A 20777-nucleotide genomic window follows, 5' to 3' on the forward strand; every position below is an offset into this window, starting at 1 on the left:
ACCTTTGAGCTTTTTGTCATCACCTTTGTCATCGTCTTTTGTTATCATCAAAATATCTTTGAATCACTTTTGATTCACCATGAAGCTTTGCTTCTACACAATCTTGATGTAACACTCTTACTATCTATTTAATGTTAGTTTTCTGTGTTCATTGTTTCTATTTATGCTTATTATACATGTTTGTGGCTTGATCACCCATTTGTATGTGTAGTTAGACTTTTTAGTATTGGGAAATACTCTAAAACCTTAGAACTTGATAGAGCAAGCTAGAAATCTATATGTCTAGGGATGGAGTGCAGTGATCTAGTTCATATTATGCTATAGGCTTAATGCAACTCTTTTAGACTAAGTTTGTTGAGAGATCAAGGATGAAATTTAAGGATATTTAGGCTCATTCAAATGAGGAATCATGATTTGAGTAGTTTTTCAGCATAAGAACACTAGGATAACGTTAAATAGAGAAAAATACCTCTTAAACATAAAGAGAAATTCAGTAGAACAACCAACGCTCTTAACTTGATAGTTTTTTAGCATAACACAACACAATCTTAATATATTTCTCATTGCCAAACTTCAAGTTACTTATGCTACAATTTACACAATAAACACATCTTTAAGACAAAAGTTCATCTTCTTTTGTGACTGCAAGGCTTGACTTTCAAATTTATTTCCCTCTCAGATTGCTCCTAGTTCTGTCTACACATAGTCAAAGTTCAAAAGTTCACATTAATATGGTTAATCTTCTACACTTATTTCTCTCCCACTTGAATAATTCTTGTGTATAATGTACGTTTACTAATATTGATAGTGACAAAGCTAGAATTTCCTTTTCAATTATCACTATAACCTATTCAATTATCACACAGTTTGCCATTGAAATTCTCAGAAGACTCGATCAAAGAACTAAATTTCAACCTAATCGAAATTTCAAAGAAAAATAAAAAATAAAGAGCCATAGAGCAAATATACAATAAAGAAAAATTTACCTTCTCTCTTTCCCTGTTAGAAACCTTGTTTCTCTCAACAATAACCTCACACTTTCTGTAGAACTCTACTTTGTACTCTATCACTTCCTTTGTGATCTACAACCGCATCTCCGTCTCCTTCTTCTCCTTTACCTCCAATTGAATCGCGTTCTGCCTAAATCATCATCATCATCATAATCACAAATTCAAAAGGAAATAAGTGAATAGTAAACACAAGGCTCTTACCTTCGCCACTCTCTTAGAGCAAACCCTTCCTTCACCGCCATATCCGTCGAAGGCGGAAAATCGGTGCGAATGAATATCATGCAGGTTTTGATGATGCCAAAAAGGTTACTTGATGAACATGGATTGAATCAAGTCAAAAGAACAAGATCAAGTAAATCTAAGATAAGAAATTAGTAAGTTTGTTTAAAGAATCTCAATTAAATTGCTTTAGTTTGGCCTCAACATCTTTAGTCTCAAACACTCTTTTATCAAAGGCTACATTAGTTCAAAAAGATATTTTTGAACTGGTAATCGATTGCCAAAATGTGTAAGCGATTACTAGAGAATTTGTGGAGATATTTTTTACTAATGGCACAAAACTATTTGAATTTTGATATGTGTAATCGATTACCATAATCATGTAATCGATTACCAGTGAGAAAACTTCAGAAAAGCTTTTTGAAAAGACACATCTCTTCAAACCATTTTGAAAAGGCATAATGGGTCTATATATATGTGTGTCTGACTTCAAAAAGTAAGAGAGAAATGTTTTAAGAGAACTTAATTGTCAAATATTCTCTAAACAACTATTGGCGAAACATTTGCAGATCTATTGAGAATTCTTCTAAGATATTCAATTTGTATCATCTACTCTAAAGAAGAGAAATCTTTTTGTTCATCTCATAAACTTGGTTGTAATTAAGAGACTGTTTGTCTCTTGGATTGTGAGAATATTGAACACAAGGGTGAGGGATCCCAAGGTGTGCTCAAAGACTGTAAAGGATTTACAGAGATAGTGGAAAATCTCAAGTGGGTTGCTTGAAGACTGGACGTAGGCACAGGAAGTGGCCGGACTAGTATAAATTGAGTTTGCATTTCTCTCTTTCCTTATCTGAATTATTTTATTGCAGTTTACTTTGTCTTGTGCAGTTAAAAGAACATTATTAAATTGATTGTTTTTTCTTCTGCATTCTGAGCTTATCATATATCATTTAAAAGGGGGTTAAAATTTGTTAGTGGGAAAATTTTGAAACTTAATTCACCCCCCTCTTAAGTTATTGAGGCCACTTGTCCAACAAGTGGTATCAGAGCAGGATTCTTGTCTAAAATTTAAAAACTTCAAGAATAATTATAGCCTCATCTAACTTTTCATTTCCTAAGGGAAATTCTATTAATAGGCCTCTTATTTTCAATGGTGAGGGTTATCACTATTGGAAAACATGTATACAGATCTTTATAGAAGCCATATATTTAAATATGTGGGAAGCCATTGAAATTGGTCCCTTCATTCCTACAATGGTAGTGAGAAATGCAGCTATAAAAAAAACCTAGAGAACAATGGGATGAAAATGAAAAAAGAAGGGTTCAATATAATTTAAAAGCCAAGAATATAATTACTTTTGCATTACGCATTGATGAGTATTTTTGAGTTTTAAATTGTAAAAATGCAAAAGAAATGTGGGATACATTACAAGTTCCACATGAAGGCACAATTGATGTTAAGAGATCTAGAACAAACACTCACACATAAATGTGAACTGTTTAGAATAAATCAAAATGAAACCATACAAGATATGCAAAAGAGATTTACACATATAGTTAATCATCTTGAATCATTAGGAAAAATATTTCCTGATGAAGATCTCATTAACAAAGTGTTGAGATGTGTAAGCAGGCAATGACAACCAAAAGTAACTGGAATTGCAGAATCAAAAGATCTCACCAACATGTCTCTTGCCACTCTTTTTGGGAAACTTTAAGAACATGAAATTGAACTTATGAGACTCTATCAACATGAAGAGAATGAGAAAATGAAGAAATGAATTGCACTCAAAGCCTCATCTTCTTCTATTCATGAGAAAAATGACAAAGAAGACTCAAATGAAAAGAACTTAGAAGAAGAAGATGATTTTAGTCTCTTTGTAAAGAGATTCAATAAATTCCTGAGGAACAAAGGAAATCAAAGGAGATCAGACTTCAATCCAAAGAAGAAAGGAGAAGATTCCTCCTTAGTTCCAAAATGTTATGAATGCGATCAACCTGGACACCTGAGATTTGATTGTCCTATCTTTAAAAGAATAATGGAAAAATTCGACAAGAAAAATTTCAAAGATAAGAAAGAAAAAAAAGCATATATCACTTGGGAAGATAATGACACAGATTCATTAAGTGATTCATAAAATAAAGTCATAAATCTTAGTCTCATGGCAAAAAATTATGAAAGCGAAGAAGAGGTAACATCTTATAACTATGACTTATCTATTTCTTTTGATGAACTTCAAGATGCATTCAATGATTTGCATAAAGAATCTATAAAGCTTGCCAAATTAGTTTCATATTCTAAGAAAAACATTTAAAGTTTAGCAAAGAAAATTTTGAAATTAAATGTAGAATTAGAAAATCTTAAATCTAAAGTTAAAACATTAAAATAAGTAGATAAAAATCAATCTTCTACAAACTGCTTAATACAAGAAAATAATAAAGCATTTCATTCATGTGAATGTTGTGAAAAATTTAAAGAAGAAACTATAGATTTAAAAATTACTCTTGCCAAATTTACTCTTGGTAAAAATAATTTAGATATTATATTAGATAAACAAAGATGTGTTTTTGATAAGGCTGGATTAGGACATAATCCTGAAAATCAACAAAAGATGTATACATTTTTTTTTGCCTCCACTCAAAAGAATAGTTCTCCTTTGTTAACATGCTTTTACTATGGCAAGAAAGGTCATAATGCATCAACATGTTATATTAGAAAGAATGGTTGTAGCATTGAAAAAATGATATGGGTTCCAATAGGATCCTTAGTCAAAACTAACATTCAAGGACCCAAGAAAATTTGGATACCAAAATTAAAATATGATTATATGAATGAATGACTCATTGAAGCAAAGTTGGTACATTGATAGCGGTTGCTCCAAGCACATAATGGGAGATGCATAAAAGTTTATTCATATTTCTCCCAAAAATAGTGAACATGTGACCTAAGGAGACAACAACAAAGGTAAAATTCTTGGAGTTGGAAAAATAGGTATGAATCCTTCTACCTCCATAGAAAATGTTTTACTTGTTGATGGTCTTAAGCATAGTTTATTAAGTATTCATCAATTATGTGATAAAGACTTTGTGGTATCTTTCGATTCTCATAATTACTTTTGATGAAACTAACTCTTTTAGTCCAAAAAATGGTATTGCTCTATTAATTCATTATAAATTGTTGAATGTTTTTCTTCTCTCTGTTCATGATTTGTTTTTTATGTTGACGAAGAGGGAGAGATAGGTAAAAGATAAGATAGTAAGGGAAATTATCTATTTTTAGACAGTTTTTATATATGAAATCTATGAAATCTTCAATTGTTTCATATAAGCAATCATTGCAAAATCAAGGGAGAGTGAATGACACAAATAGATATTCTTTTTACTCCTTATCTAAAGATGGTTGTCATCATCAAAAAGAGGGAGAATGTGAATGTATATCATGCAAGTTTTGATGATGCCAAAAAGGTTACTGGATGAGAATGGATTGAATTAAGTAAAAAAAATAAGATCAAGTAAATCTAAGATAAGAACTTAGTAAGTTTGTTTAAAGAATCTCAATTTGATTGCTTTAGTTTGGCCTCAACATCTTTAGTTTCAAACACTCTTTTATCAAAGGCTACATCAGTTCAAAAAGATATTTTTGAACTGGTAATCGATTACCAGACTGTGTAAGCGATTACTAGAGAGTTTGTGGAGATATTTTTTTACTAATGGCACAAAACTGTTTGAATTTTGATCTTGTAATCGATTACCAGAATCCTACAATCGATTACCAGTGAAGACATTTCAAAAAACTTTTGAAAAGTCATGACTCTTCAGAAATATAACTGTGTAATCGATTACCAGAATTCTGTAATTGATTACCAGTGAGAAAACTTCAGAAAAGCTTTTTGAAAAGATACATATCTTCAAACCATTTTGAAAAGGCACAATGGGCCTATATATATGCATGTCTAAGTTCAAAAAGTAAGAGAGAGATGTTCTAAGAGAACTTAATTGTCAAATGCTCTTTAAACAACTATTGGCCAAACACTTGGGTCATACCCTAATTTCGTCTGGGGACTATCGTTCGTTGATCTTTTGATCCTTGCTAGTCGACTTATGTTGTTGAATGCTAGTTACAATGAGAAACAAATGATCATTCAGTGTTTTGATCAAGAAGCGAAAAATACCCAAAAAGGGGGCCAAAAGGGTCTTTTCCTTGGTTTATCTGGACCCTAGCTCGCCCAAGGTAGCCTCTGGCTTGCTTGGGCCACCAAATAGCTTTATGGTGAAGAAACTAACTGCTTGGGTGAGCTCATTGCTTCAACACTAAGTTTCAGCTCGCTTAGGCGAGCTCTAGCTCGCCTGAGCGAGCTGCAACTGCCCCAAAGTGACCCTTTACCCATAAATAGACATCCTAGGGGTGTTTTAAAGAGTTATAGCATTCAACATTTAGAGAAATTGAGAGAAATGAGGGAGAAGAAGAAAGAAGAGAAAATGTAGTCGAGGTGTTGCCGAATCGCGACTGTGATCAACCTCTACATCATTCTTTGTTCGGTGTTCTTCGTGCGACCATCGGTTAGTTTTGTTTATAAGATTTGAATGTGATCTATGCACCCTTAGGGGTCCCCTTTGTTATTTTGTGCATATTCATATCCTCTTTCTATCATCGGTAATATCTTTTCTTTTGTAAAGTTTAATCTTAACCAATCATTAGCGTTGTAAAGTTGTCTTTTAAAAAGTCATTGAAAGTTAATAAAACCAACGCATAACTGATTTTCTCTCCATCAAAGTCACTTGAAATCATTCAAGGTCCAATGCCTTAAATGAATTTTCATTTGCAATTAAAATCAATCTTTCAAAAACATAAAATCAATTTAACACACAAACTTTTGGACTTAAAGAACTACATAGGTCTAAATTTCTCATCGCACATGAGGATACATAGGAGCAAGGGCAGTCCCCTTGTTGACCCCAAAAAGCAAAAAAATATAGAAAGGGAAAATAAATAACTTTGAAGTCACGTTGCATGCACTCGATTAAAGGTTGTCGTCCCTTGTGATGGGCGTGTGGGTGCTAATACCTTTCCTATGCGTAAACAACTCTCGAACCCTTATTTTCAAAATTCGCAGACCTCTTTTTGGTTTCTTTACCTTTCTTTATTTTTTCTAATAACATTTTCCTCAAATAAACGTCGGTGGTGACTCCCACACATTTTCCTTTTTGGTAGACGCACCTTTGACTTTTCGCCTCGCCCTTTCGCCGAAGGGTAGGTTGCAACAAATGGCGACTCCATTGGGGAATGTTAGAGAGTTAAGCCATACGATCAGTGCGGAATGTATAATATATTTTAAGATAAGGGGCCCTCTCAAATCTAATGTCCTATCTTTACAATTTTCATGATTTCTCTTTACATACCAATTTCCCAAATCTAGTGTCCTATCTTTTGAGTTTAGGATAAGGGGCCCTCTCAAAGAGTCAACCTCTTGCATTCTCATAAGGTAGAGCCCTTTGGTACTAGTACCTATTGGCTTCTTTCATAGGACTCAAAGTCCTCGCTTTTATCTTTCATAGGACTCAAAGTCCTCTGTCTTTATCTTTCATAGGACTCAAAGTACTTTGTCTTTATGCTTTCATAGGACTCAAAGTTCTCTGTCATTTACATTTCAAAGACTTCAATATCTTCAGTCATTTATGCTTTCAAAAGACTACAATGTCTTCATTTCATTTCAAGGACTTCAATGTCTTCAGTCATTTACGCTTTCAAAAGACTACAATGTCTTCATTTATATTTCAAAGACTTCAATGTCTTCAGTCATTTATGCTTTCAAAAAACTACAATGTCTTCATTTATATTTCAAAGACTTAATTGTCTTCAATCATTTACGCTTTCAAAAGACTACAATGTTTTCATATACATTTCAAAGACTTCAATGTCTTCAGTCATTTACGTTTTCAAAAGACTACAATGTCTTCATTTACATTTCAAAGACTTCAATATCTTCATTCATTTATGCTTTCAAAAGACTACAATGTCTTCATTTACATGTCAAAGACTTCAATGTCTTCAGTCATTTACGCTTTCAAAAGACTATAATGTCTTCATTTACATTTCAAAGACTTCATTGTCTTCAATCATTTATGCTTTCAAAAGACTACAATATCTTCATTTACATTTCAAATACTTTAATGTCTTCAATCATTTACGCTTTCAATAGACTACAATATCTTCATTTACATTTCAAAGACTTCAATGTCTTCCGTCATTTATACTTACGAAGACTTCAATGTCTTCTATCTTTTACACTTTATAAGACTTCAACGACTTCTGTCTTTCATAGGACTCAGTGTCCTCTTCCTTATAGGATGTCCATGTCTTTATCTTTCATAGGAATCAATGTCCTTGCCTTTTTGCTTCTTAAGACTCAATGTCCTCTATTTCTATGTTTTTAAAAAAACTTCAAATGTCTAATGCTTTATAGGACTTCCTTGTCCTCCCTTTTTAAGTTTTATAAGACTTCAATGTCCTCTTGTTTTTTCGGTTTCACTTCCTTGGTTTTTGCCAGTTGCCTGATCAAATAGCAAGGTTACTCGAACAAAATTAGTGTCCTTATCTTTATTTTCCTTTTATTTCCAATAAAAGATAAGTAAAGAGGGGCAACTGTCATACCATAATTTCATCTGGGACTATCATTTGTTGATCTTTTGATCCTTGCTAGTCGAGTTACAGTATTGAACGCCAATTACAATGCAAAACAGATAATCATTCAGTGTTTTGATCAAGAATACGAAAAATACCAAAAAGGGGGGGGACAAAAGTGTCTTTTCCTTGGTTTTCTTGGACCTTAGCTCGCCCAGGCTAGCCTTTGGCTTGCCTTGGTCACCAAATAACTTCATGGTGAAGAAACCAACTCGCCTGGGCGAACTCATTACTTTAGTACTAAGTTTCAGCTCGCCTGGGCGAGCTCCAGCTCACCTGGCCAAGTTATAATTGCCCCGAAGTGATCCTTTGCCTATAAATAGGTGTTCTAAGGGTGTTTTAAAGGGTTCCGGTATTTAGCATTGAGAGAAATTGAGAGAAATAAGCTAGAAGAAGAAGAAAGAAGAGAAAATGAAGCCCAGGCGCTGCCGAATCGCGACTATGATCAACTTCTACATCGTTCTTCGTTTGGTGTTCTTCATGCGACCATCAATTAGTTTTGTTTTTAAGATTTGAATGTGATCTATGCACCCTTAGGGGTCCCATTTGTTTTGTGCATATTCATCTTCTCCTTCTATCATCGGTAATATCTTTTCTTTTGTAAAGTTTAATCTTTACCGATCATTAGCACCGTAAAGTTGTCTTTTAAAAAGTCATTGAAAGTTAATAAAACCAACGCATAAATGATTTTCTCTCCATCAAAGTCACTTGAAATCATTCAAGGTCCATCAAACTGATTGACGGTTTCTTATATAATATTTGTTCTATTTTGTTTGACCTTCAAATTAGTTTAAACGTGTTGATCATAATTTTTTTAGCTTATATTCATTTTTGTTCTCATTTAGTTTGTTTTCAATTGAATACATGATAATATTGTCAAGTGTTATAACTACATGCCTATAACTATAGTGTAAATATAATTTTCCAACTTACCTGTGTGTATGCATAGGTACTTAGTTTATATTTATTTTTGCTCTCATTTACTTAGTTTCCAATTGAATACATGATAATACTATCCATTGTTATAGCCATATAAATATAACTATACTGTCAATTTTTTCAACTTACTTGTGCATACGCATGGGTACTTAACTAATGTTTTGTTACCTTTTGAAATTGCCTTTTCAGCAAATTATGAGTGTGGCAGTTTTATCCATCTCATTACACTTATCTTTTGGTTGGTTGTTCTATTTCAATTCATAATATGCATAACTTTGGGCACATTGAACATAGAAAATAGGTGTGTGATGTACATCTTTATTTAAGGCTAAGAAGGAATTGGCTTTCATCATGACACAAGATTAATGTCAACTTTGTTATACCATAGTATAATAATCTTCTTAAATGATTATTTATGTGTCAACATTTAATGATGCCTAGTTTTTAACTCTATACGGAGTTCAGAATTAATTAATGAAGAGCACAGAAAGTGTTATGAAATGGTCAACATCATGGTGCAGATCACAAGAACATCAGAGAAGATTTTAAACATTATTCATGCCAAGGAGCAAGTCAACCATTTATTATGATATTGTTGTCATTTTCTTTTTTATTTAACATATCATTTTTTCAATTATTTTGTACAACTGACCAACCGATTATTCTCATTCTAATGTTGCACCTATTTCAAATGTAGACTTACGGTGAAGTTAGTAGGTCATTTTCCATGAGGTGAAAGGATGTGCTTAACGTTACTGTCATTTGGTTGAAAAAAATAGGAATATGCATACTGTTGTGTACAACCAAGATTTGGATGGCCCAACCATTGTATAAGGATGGACGACACTGAGGGATTTCTATTAGCTAATCAGAGATCATCAAGTGACATTAACCCATTATGGTCAAAGTGTATTCTTGCTGACCATATTTAAAACCAGTAGCCATCCAAAATCATTCCCAAAATGACACTCATTATACCATCAAGTACCGAATTCAGTCACTTTCAACGTGTTTCTGAATCAATACAAAATTACCTGCAATAGCTTGGTAAGTTACTTAGTAATTTACTTAATCATTCAACCAACCTTCATATGCCAAGTTGTTGATTTCTTCCATTTCTCACGTAAAGTTATTTTTAATATCACAACGTTCTAATCCGTATGCATTATTTTATGAAAAAACAAAGGATTCACTCATTTGAATTTGGAAGACATTGCAGAATGCCACATTGTTTACAATCACTGGAGAAAGACAACTAAAATTGAAGCCGGATAGAAATTTTTTTGTGAAACACAATCTTTTGAACCTGGCATGGAAATTGTCTTCAAATTCCCTGATCCAATAGTTAACTATGTTTTATTATTGGTCATGTTTATAAATTAAGTACAATGTTATTCTAACTTTGGTAAATATTTGTAAATTGACACTTTATTTTGAGGCGTGCTTTTCCTACAAAACAATGTCTCTAACATTATGACTTTGTTAATTGATTGTTTCTTATATAATATATGTTTTATTATGACAGACCTTCAATTCAGTTTACACGTGTTGATCATAATTTTTTTGAGCCATATTCATTTTTGTTCTCATTTACTTAGTTTCCTGTTGAATACATCATAATATTGTCCAGTGCTCTAGTCATACGAATATTATACCATCAATTTTCACATCTTACTTGTGCGTATGCCCCGTACTAATCTAGTTTCTAGATATTTTTACTCCACACACTAACCCAGTTGACGAACACGAGTCAAAATGACGTCACATCAAGATACACTGGAGTGGACCATATCTTCGAAAAAATCCTGGGCCCTTAAAACTCCAATTTGATTTCCACACACCACCTCGCCTCGTCGGAGAATAAATTTCTCATGTCATCATCCTTCGGTAGCTTCGGCCAACCGTTCAACGACGACCATGTGTTCTCCCGCTACTCCTTCTCGAACTTCGACGGCGACTCCGTTAAGGGCTCCACTGGAGAGTAAATGTTCTCCTCTCAGGCAACGCCGTAGTCTCTGTCACCATCGCCAATATCCTCCGCTTCTGCTTTCTCGTCGGAGAAGAACATAGAGTTCTTGGACGAAGGTTTTGGTACCTCTAATGGCCCGACTATTGGACAAGTGGCCTCAATAACTTAAGAGGGAGGATGAATTAAGTTTCAAAATTTTCCCACTAACAAATTTTAACCCCCTTTTAAATGATATATGATAGGCTCATAATGCAGAAGAAGAAGTAATCAATTTAATAATGTTCTTTTAACTGCGCAAGACAAAATAAACTGCAATAAAATAACTGAGATAACAAAAGAGAGAAATGCAAACTCAATTTATATTGGTTCGACCACTTCCCGTGCCTACGTCCAGTTCTCAAGTAACCTACTTGAGATTTTCCATTATCTCTATAAATCCTTTACAGTCTTTGAACACACCTTGGGATCCCTCACCCTTGTGTTCAATATTCTCACAATCCAAGAGACAAACAGTCTCTTGATTACAATTGAGTTTATGAGATGAACAAAAAGATCTCTCTCCTTTAGTGTAGATGATACAAATAAAAGATCTTAGAAGAATTCTCAATAGATTTGCAAGTTGTTGCAACCTACTGTTCGGCGGGAGGGCGAGGTGAAAAGCCAAAGGTGCGTCTTCCAAAAAGGAAAATGCGTGGGAGTCACCACCAACATTTATTTGAGGAAAACATTAGAAAGAAACCAAAAAGAGGTCTACGAATTTTGAAAATAAGGGTTCGGGAGTTGTTTACGCATTGGGAAGGTATTAGCACCCTACACACTCGTCACAAGGGATGACAGGCTTTAATCGAGTGTGCGCAGCATGACTTCAAAATCATTTATTTTCCCCTTTTTATATTTTTTTGATTTTTGGGGTCGACAAAGGGATTGCCCTTGCTCCTATGACCATGAGAAATTCAGACCTACGAAGTTCTTTAAGTCCGAAAGTTTGTGTGTTAAATTGATTTTATGTTTTTGAAACAAAGTATTTAAATTTAGAAACATTGTTTGTAGGAAAATTTCAACCACAATAGAAGTTGTCTATTTACAAAAATTGCATATGATACAATTACATTGTATTCAATTTATAAACATAACCAGTTCAAATCTTAATTAACTGTTAGATCAGGAAACTCAAAGATGATTTTCATGTCAGGCTGCAAACTTTGTGATTTAGAAAAAGCTCTCCATTCAAAGCCATTTTTTGTTGTCTTTCTTTCATCATTGTAAACAATGCATCATTCCGCAACATCTTCCAAAACCAAGTGAGTGAACCTAGTAAAAATCTAAAACTGCTAACATATTGAAATGCATTTGTGATAACTATATTGAAGAACAAATGCAAGACTAATTTGGACCATCAGCTTGACAATGTCATGTGATAAATGATTTAATAAAAACATGAGAACAAATCAAAGTATTTTTTTAAAATATAGAAAACAAAATTAAACCAAAAAAAGTATTTAATCTTATGTTCATGTAATTGTTTTTTTTAATAAAATGTATAAATAATGGTTAAGATAAGAATGACAATGGAACACCACGAGATTGTATGTTATTCCTTATTTTTGTTCCGTGATATCGTCTTCATCCTCGTCCCTGATTCTCGACGATTATAATAAACAAATATAGAAGAAAGAAAATGACTATTAATAACAATAATAGTTACCATAGATACTTACATAGCATAACAGTAATGGTGCAGAACTTAATTAATAAGAATCAAAGCTTATTTAATAAGGCTTGCAACCTTTTTTTATTTGGTCTGTGCACTATATTTGACATTGTGGCATTGAGAGATTAGGCCTAATACTTAGAAATAGTCCAAAAGGTGATTGTTATCTTTTATAAAATTGACTTATATTTATTTAAAAAAACATTGTTTATCATCATAAAAATAAAATTTACTAACTTAGATCTTAAGGAGTTTATAACAAATAACGCACAGTATTTAACTAACTCACTTAAATTCCTTGATGTTGAATTTAAGTATAGTCGATAATATAAAATTTTAGATAACTTTTCTATTACTAATAGATGTTAAAATAATTAAATAATATTGAATTTAATATTATACTTAAATTTTATCTTCTTTTTTATTAAACCATCTTGTAATAATTATATATTGTCTTTAAAAAAGTTACTAAATTAATCTTATTTTTATCTACTTTTATTATTTTTTATCATAAAAAATCTCATATTCCTTTTGGCTTACATCCACTCCAATTTTTAGTCACATACAACCACTCTATTAAGTGTATCTATATATAACATGACCAATATTATATACTATTTGTGCTTTTCATTTTACCATTTTTTGGGAGCAGTTATTCATTATAAAAATTGATTTAAGAAACAAAACTAAAGAAAAAATAATATAAGTTAATTTATTTGATAAAAAATATATTGAATAACATAAAAAAATATTTTTTTAATTAATATATTTTTTCAGAAGTACTTTAAAAAATAAATTTATTTAAACTAAAAATATTCACGAGGTATTGAACTTAATTATCCTTATAAATTGGTAGATTACAAAAAAAATCACATCTATCCCTGTTTGGTAGTCTTAGGGTGTCTTTAAGTTTTACCTCTTTACTTTCCAAAGAAGAAATAAAAAGAAAACATCGCATCCATTCAAAATATAAGTGAACGAACAAAAAAGTATACAAATTAAACGCTACATGCTGTCAATTTATATATGATCACACAAATTAGTGAAATTGCACATAAAACACTAAATACATGGATCTTGAACTTCTTAATGATGCATGCATCATTCCTTTTCCTAACAAAAAGATATTGCACGAAAGTTATAAGGTTGGTTGGATGTTAAAAGGAGGAAAAAGATCGCGGGTTCAATTCTCCTATTTAAAAGAATTAATACTTAACGACTAATATTTGTTGACAAAAAAAATACCTTGTCATGCTATAATTATTATTAAAGAGAAAAATATACACAATTAAAAGCATGCTAGTGTCTCAAGATTGTGCTAGCACATGCTTAAAAGCCATCTTCACTTATAAGAAAACATTTGATATGTTCTAGTGGCTGATAAATACATCGGCACAAATAAGTATCAGTTATGCAAAATGTAGATACGATTTTAGCTCTTGTGAAAGTTAGCTTGGCCAAAAGAAAGCTAAAATGAATTGAAGTTCAAAAGGGGATGGAGCAGGAAGTGACACACCTCCATAGCAATAGCAGTTGGAGAAAAATATGACACATCTCTTTGGCCTAGTTTTGCTGGCATATCTGGGTAAAACTTACATAGCATCATTGTAATTGTGTAGAACTTATTTAATGAGAACCAAAACTAATATGATTGAAATGTATAATATATTTTATAAAATAACACTATCCATTTAGCTTTGATGATATTCATGGTTATTTGTGTTTTAAAATTTTATAAACAATGAAATGCATATTTAATTTTATTGAGATTATTGTTGTAAGTACATTATTTATAAAAGACTAAACTATGAAGTAAAAAATCTAAAACTGCTAACATATTGAAATGCATTTGTGATAACTATATTGAAGAATAATTGCAAGACTAAGTTGGAGTATCAACTTTGTGTTAACTACTTGGCAAGTGCACCGATTTGTCTAAGTAGAATTTTTAAAACGGTAAAACCGAGTATCATTTCCGTGGGGATTTTGTTTGTACTCAAACTAGTGCGTATTCAATTTGTGTGCAATTAACGCATAAATTGGAGAAATGCAAAGTGAATCATTTAGTTTGCAAATTAGACAATCATGTGATTTTAAACTAAAATTGAGTAAAGAAAATAAACACTGAGACTGACAAAGAAAAGTGAATGCACACTATTAGAAAATACACTTTCAACATCGGTTATTTAGGGCATTCTACATCGGTTGTAAAACCGATGTTGAAAGCACCGATGTTGAATGTATTGTTGTTAACATCGGTTTTCAAAAATTGATGTTAACATAAAAATGATAATATCGGTTTTATAAATAACCGATGTTATAAACAAAGAAGTACAACAAAATAAGTGTATGCGTGAGGGAGGTTGACATCGGTTTTCTGTAAAAATCGATGTTAATTTGTTACATTAACATCGATTTTAACAGAAAACCGATGTTAATGAAACATATTAACATCGGTTTTCTAGAAAACCGATGTTAATATGTGACATTAACATCGATTTTTAGAGGAAACCGATGTCAACGTTCATCATTCATGCACTATTTTGCTTTAGTAATTTATGTATAACATCGGTTATTTATAAATAACCGATGTTAATGGATGATCGAGGCCGTACCCGAATCAAATAAACATGAAAATACAGTAACTAGGAAGTGATCCTAGGTCGTTTCCCAACGAGCAGTGACAAGCCAAATGTTCATAATATACTTGCAGTAACAGTAACGATGGGGGGGGGGTTTGGTTGTTTGGTAATTAAAGAGCAGAACAAATAAAATGGAATACGAAACTACTAATATTAAAAATGGGTTGTTTCCTCTGATTCAGAAGCCACTCTCTTATCCTGGGTTATGGAGAATTCGTCCCTAACAGTCAACCACTTAATCCAACCCTATTTCAATTTACTAAGCGAAAATCAACTTAGGGTTTTCAATACGTGATTAGGCACCACATACACCAGTTAGCCCTTCGTCCATTAAGCATGAACGCAAGTTAGGCTCAGAGGCAATTAATCGAACACGAAGCGTGCACTGATTAATATTCACGAAATTGGGATAACTGGTGAAGGGAACACTGCCAGGAAACCACATTACAAACGAAACCTCAAAGAGAGTTGGGCTTCGTCCTCAAAAGGAAACAACACCAGAAAATCTAGCCTTCCATGGATTCAAACAGAAAACGCAAATGAAACATGAAGCAGGAACGTAAATGAGCAAGAACGTAAATGAACAGAAACGTAAATGAACAGAAACGTAAATGAAAGTAGAAGAAGAAGCAAGAATGAACTCGTAATTAGAAGCAGAAAACGGAAATTTGCATTAAGAACGAAAACTGTAACAAGGAAACAGAAAAACGTGAAAACCTAAAACCAAAGCTCTGAATAATGAAAATAGCATAGCAGAATAGAATGCCCTGCACGAATCCCAAGGCAGCTATTTAAAAAGAGTCACTCAAAGTCACTGGGCCTTATTACAATACTCTGGCCCAAAACGAAATAAACACTGAATAAAATTGCGAAATTTCCTAATTAGAAATTAACTAAGGTAAGCGCTGCTTTATTTGCCCTCTTCAAGTCCACAACCAAAATCCGGATTAAGCCCAATGTTTCATTAATTCCTGAAATTAGATTAAAAACATCAAATTAGCTAAATGAGCCCAAATAATAAAACTGCCTAATTAATTGACAATTAAGACCAATCAATAATTAAAATGGTGCAAAAAGGGTTTAGAAAATAGAAGAAAATGATGGCACATCAAAACCCCCCATACTTAGCCTTTTGCACTCCTGGGCAAAATGAAACAAAGAACAAAATCCAAGGATATCAAAGGGAGACAAACAAAAACATTCACATATTTCTCAATGAACATCAAGGAATGAAAGGAATGGGTAACATCTAACATAAGGAGATCCAAAAAGTCAAGACATTCATGAAAATCATCCAAGCAACCCAATCATGGCAAAATAGTTAATCAGCTCAAGAATGAAAAGTGATAAAGCCTCACAAGATATACACTCTATCTCTCAAGTGTCTAGGCTACTATTTACCCTCAAAGCACCCATGAAAGCAAACACCACATAAACTTGGCAAGATTCTAAAATTGACAATCAACCCATAAACACAAGCACATGAGGATCAAAAGGTCTTTTAAGGTTGTAATGGGGCCAAGGACATGGTATGGAGAAATATGGAATAAGTGGCTAAATCCCAAAGGAATAGAGGAGCAAAGGGGAATAAGTGCATATTAAGAAAAAAATAAGAAAATAAAAAGAAGTAAAGATAAAAATTAAACATGAAGAGTAGAACCAAGAGTTTCATCATTCTTGTGCCATTTAAGATCTTATTCACTCAACTTTATTGCTTTTCTTTTTCTTTTTTCGATTTTTTTTTTAGAACTCTTTAACCTTTGAGAAACAACATTTCATTCAGCATGTCCAACATTTAACCAATATACAATGTACATCAAGTATGGCCCAAAATACATCATGAAGCATAGCCAACAAAACAAGTTGTCCAATGAAACAAAAACCCCCCACACTTATTCCCAAAACAATTCCAAAGCTCCAAAATTCCTTAAGGATATGGTAATATCATGGTTTTTCACTTAAGGCTTGTAGTGAGCTTCAAAACAAGGAAAGGGAAACAAGGCTCAAAAGGGCTATCAAAGGAATTAATTCAAGGTAAGTCCATTTGGCTAGAAGCTTATAAGAACAAAATTGCCTTAATCATTTCCAAATATGCATGTGAATTAGGACGCATCAACAAGAATCAAGCCAAGGCTATTGTGCAAGCAATCAGTGGGGCAAAACACACCAAATGATTATAATGATGGATGGCTCAAATTCTCACAAAGGTAAAATCATCACTTTCAAATTAAGCTTTCAAAACTATCATGACATGTAGGGAAGAATCAAGGATTTCAAGTCACAAAATGTCAAGAAAAACAGTAGTGGGATTTACCTGCCAGGCATTCAAGCATCTGGTCAATGAATGGCAGGGGAAAATGGTCCTTTTTGGTAACCTGGTTCAGCCTCCTATAGTCAATGCAGACTCTCCACCTGTTCTGCACCCGAGTAGGAATCAGCTCCTCCTTCTCATTTCTGATCACTGTGAGGCCAGTCTTTTTCGAGACTACCTGGACGGGACTCACCCATTGGCTGTCGGAGATAGGATAAATGATTCCAGCTTGCAAAAGCTTGGTTATCTCCTTCTTCACTACATCAAGAATCACCGGGTTGAGTCTTCTCTGTGGCTGTCTTACTCGTTTAGCTCCATCCTCTAAATTTATTCGATGCATACATGTGGATGGGATAATACCAGGAATGTCCGCCAGGGTCCAGCCTATAGCCTTCTTATGCTTCTTGAGAACTGACAACAACTTCTCCTCTTGCTCATCAGTAAGGGAGGCAGATATAATCACTGGAAAACTCTTGCTATCATCCAAGTAAGCGTATTTTAAATTTGATGGCAGAGGCTTCAATTCTGGTGTGGTCGGCTGGATAGTGGTAGAAGGAGATGGTTTCTCAGCCTTTACCTCATAAAGAAAGTCAGAGGTATGTGTACTTCCTGAAACATGGTTAGTCCTATCTGACTCTATAAAATCAATCTCAAGAGGTAAAACACCACCACCAGGCATGCAATCAATATCACTCTCAGATTCACTCTCAGCATCAAATTCAGACATATGATCAAGTACAATTTCAGACTCAATGCATGAAGAGAGAGAGGCATGCAGATTAGAATAAAGATCAGTCATGTATTCATTAACAACATGGTCAATTATTTCAGCACGAAATACAGAAAGATCTTCAGATGGGTATTTCATAGCATCTAGAATATTAAAATGAACAGTTACATCACCAAACTCCATGGACAGTGTGCCTGCATAAACATCTATCTTAGTTCAAGCAGTTTTCATAAAGGGTCTGCCTAGAATGATGGGAACTGATCCTTGAGAAAATCCATCTTCCATATTCAAGATATAAAAATCAACAGGGAAAATCAGTTCACCAACTCTAACTAAGACATCTTCTATGAAACCAACAGGATAGGCAACACTTCTATTAGCTAAATGAATTACCACATCAGTTGACTGCAAGGGACCTAGAGATAGAGAATTAAAAATCGACAGAGGCATAACACTAACAGAGGCTCCTAAATCTAGCATGGCATTGTCAAACTTACTATTCCCTATAATACAAGGTATGCTGAATGTACCTGGATCTTTGCATTTTTCAGGAATTTGAGGAACAGATTTACCAATCAATGCGGAGACATTTCTGCCCATGCTAATTCGTTCACTTCCTTTAAGCTTCCGCTTATTAGTGCACAGCTCCTTCAAGAATTTGGCATATCTTGGAATTTGCTTTATTGCATCCAACAGAGGTATGTTTACCTCTACTTTTCTAAACGTTTCCAAGATCTCTTTCTCTGCCTCTTCCATTTTTTTGTTGGAAACTGCTCTTGGAGGGAATGGAAGAGGGAGAATGTGCTGCTTCTGCAAATCAGAATTACCTGTGGAAGAAGATTCACCTGCACAGAAATTGTTAGGTAGATTTTTGTCATCACCTTTTTCTGGAATAGAGTGAAGTTTGGCAGGTTCATTTGCAGATGAGGAAGGTGCTACGGGTTGAGGTCCTTGACACTGCTTTCCCGACCTCAATGAAATGGCATTGACATTTTTGGGATTTTGGACAGCTTGAGAAGGCAGCTTGTCAGAATTCTGGGACTGTTGTTGATTCAATTGGGTAGCTAATTGTCCCATCTGATTGGTTAAGCTCTGAATGGAGGCTCTGGTCTCTTGCTGAAACTGCATGTTCTGCATAGTCATTGGCCTCACAAGTTCTTCGAGGGAAGGTTGTGGAGGGGCCTCAACTGTTGGCTGTTTCTGGGGTTGTTGCTATTGTTGGATTGGTGGAGGAATGTATGGTCTGCTTGGGCCAGCAGCATTTTGGAAGGAAGGAGCAGGCTGCTGTTGTTGTTGCTGAGGGCTGGACCATCTGAGGTTAGGGTGATTCCTCCATCCAGGGTTGTATCTGTTGCTGGAAAGGTCATAATTGCTCTGCTGTGGTTGATTTTGCTGCTGAGGTTGAGGAGGTCTATTGTAAATATTTGCAGCATAAGCTTCAGGCTGCTCAATTGCTCCAGGTTGCTGCATGGAAGGGCAAAGGTCTGTATGGTGGTTAGCAGAGGAGCACAAACCACAAACCCTTGCGATAGGTACAGATTTCTGATTCAAGGCCAGCTGGGTTACCAAGTTGACCAACGCATCCAGTTTGCCTTCAAGCTTCTTAGTTTCAGATGATGCAGATGGGTTTGTAGCTACCTCATGCACTCCTCTAATGACTATGGCATCATTTCTGGCGCTAAACTGCTGGGAGTTTGAGGCCATCTTCTCAATTAAATTTCTGGCTTCAGCAGGAGTCATGTCTCCAAGGGCTCCACCACTGGCAGCATCTATCATACTTCTCTCCATATTACTGAGTCCTTCATAAAAATATTGGAGAAGAAGCTGTTCTGAAATCTGATGGTGGGGGCAACTGGCACATAGTTTCTTAAATCTCTCCCAGTACTCATACAGGCTCTCTCCACTGAGTTGTCTAATACCTGAGATATCCTTCCTGATGGCTGTGGTCCTGGAAGTAGGGAAATTTTTTTCTAAGAATACTCTCTTAAGGTCATCCCAGCTCGTGATGGACCTTGGAGCAAGGTAATACAACCAGTCCTTTGCCACTCCCTCTAATGAATGAGGAAAAGCCTTCAGAAATATGTGATCCTCTTGGACATCTGGGGGTTTCATGGTGGAGCAGACAATGTGAAATTCTTTCAAATGTTTGTGCGGGTCTTCACCTGCAAGGCCATGAAACTTTGGAAGCAAATGAATCAGTCCAGTTTTAAGAACATATGGGACATCCTCATCAGGGTATTGGATGCACAAGCTTTCATAGGTGAAATCAGGTGCAGCCATTTCCCTTAGAGTCCTCTCACGAGGTGGAGGTTGTGCCATGTTCTCAGAATGTTCAAAATCAGAATGCTCAGGATCAGAATGCTCAAAATTATAATGCTCAAGATCAGGATGTTCAAAATCACCAATAACAGAATGCACAGATTCACCAGTTATGGAATGCTCAGAATGATCAGAAGGTATAAAATGATGCCTAACTAATCTATGAAATGTCCTATCTATCTCAGGATGAAAGGGTTGTAAGTCAGATGGATTGCCTCTAGTCATACTCTACATTCAGCATG

The 20777-nt window shown here is 34.2% G+C and overlaps 1 non-coding gene across 1 annotated transcript; it reads left to right on the forward strand.

Annotated features, from left to right (window-relative positions):
• Positions 1 to 20050: 20050 nt before the first annotated feature.
• Positions 20051 to 20157, forward strand: LOC114407993. Its single transcript, XR_003665795.1, has one exon. It is a non-coding gene; the product is annotated as a small nucleolar RNA R71 (small nucleolar RNA).
• Positions 20158 to 20777: the final 620 nt, after the last annotated feature.

The sequence above is a fragment of the Glycine soja genome, chromosome 3, assembly GCF_004193775.1.
Source record: "Glycine soja cultivar W05 chromosome 3, ASM419377v2, whole genome shotgun sequence".
NCBI lineage: Eukaryota > Viridiplantae > Streptophyta > Magnoliopsida > Fabales > Fabaceae > Glycine > Glycine soja.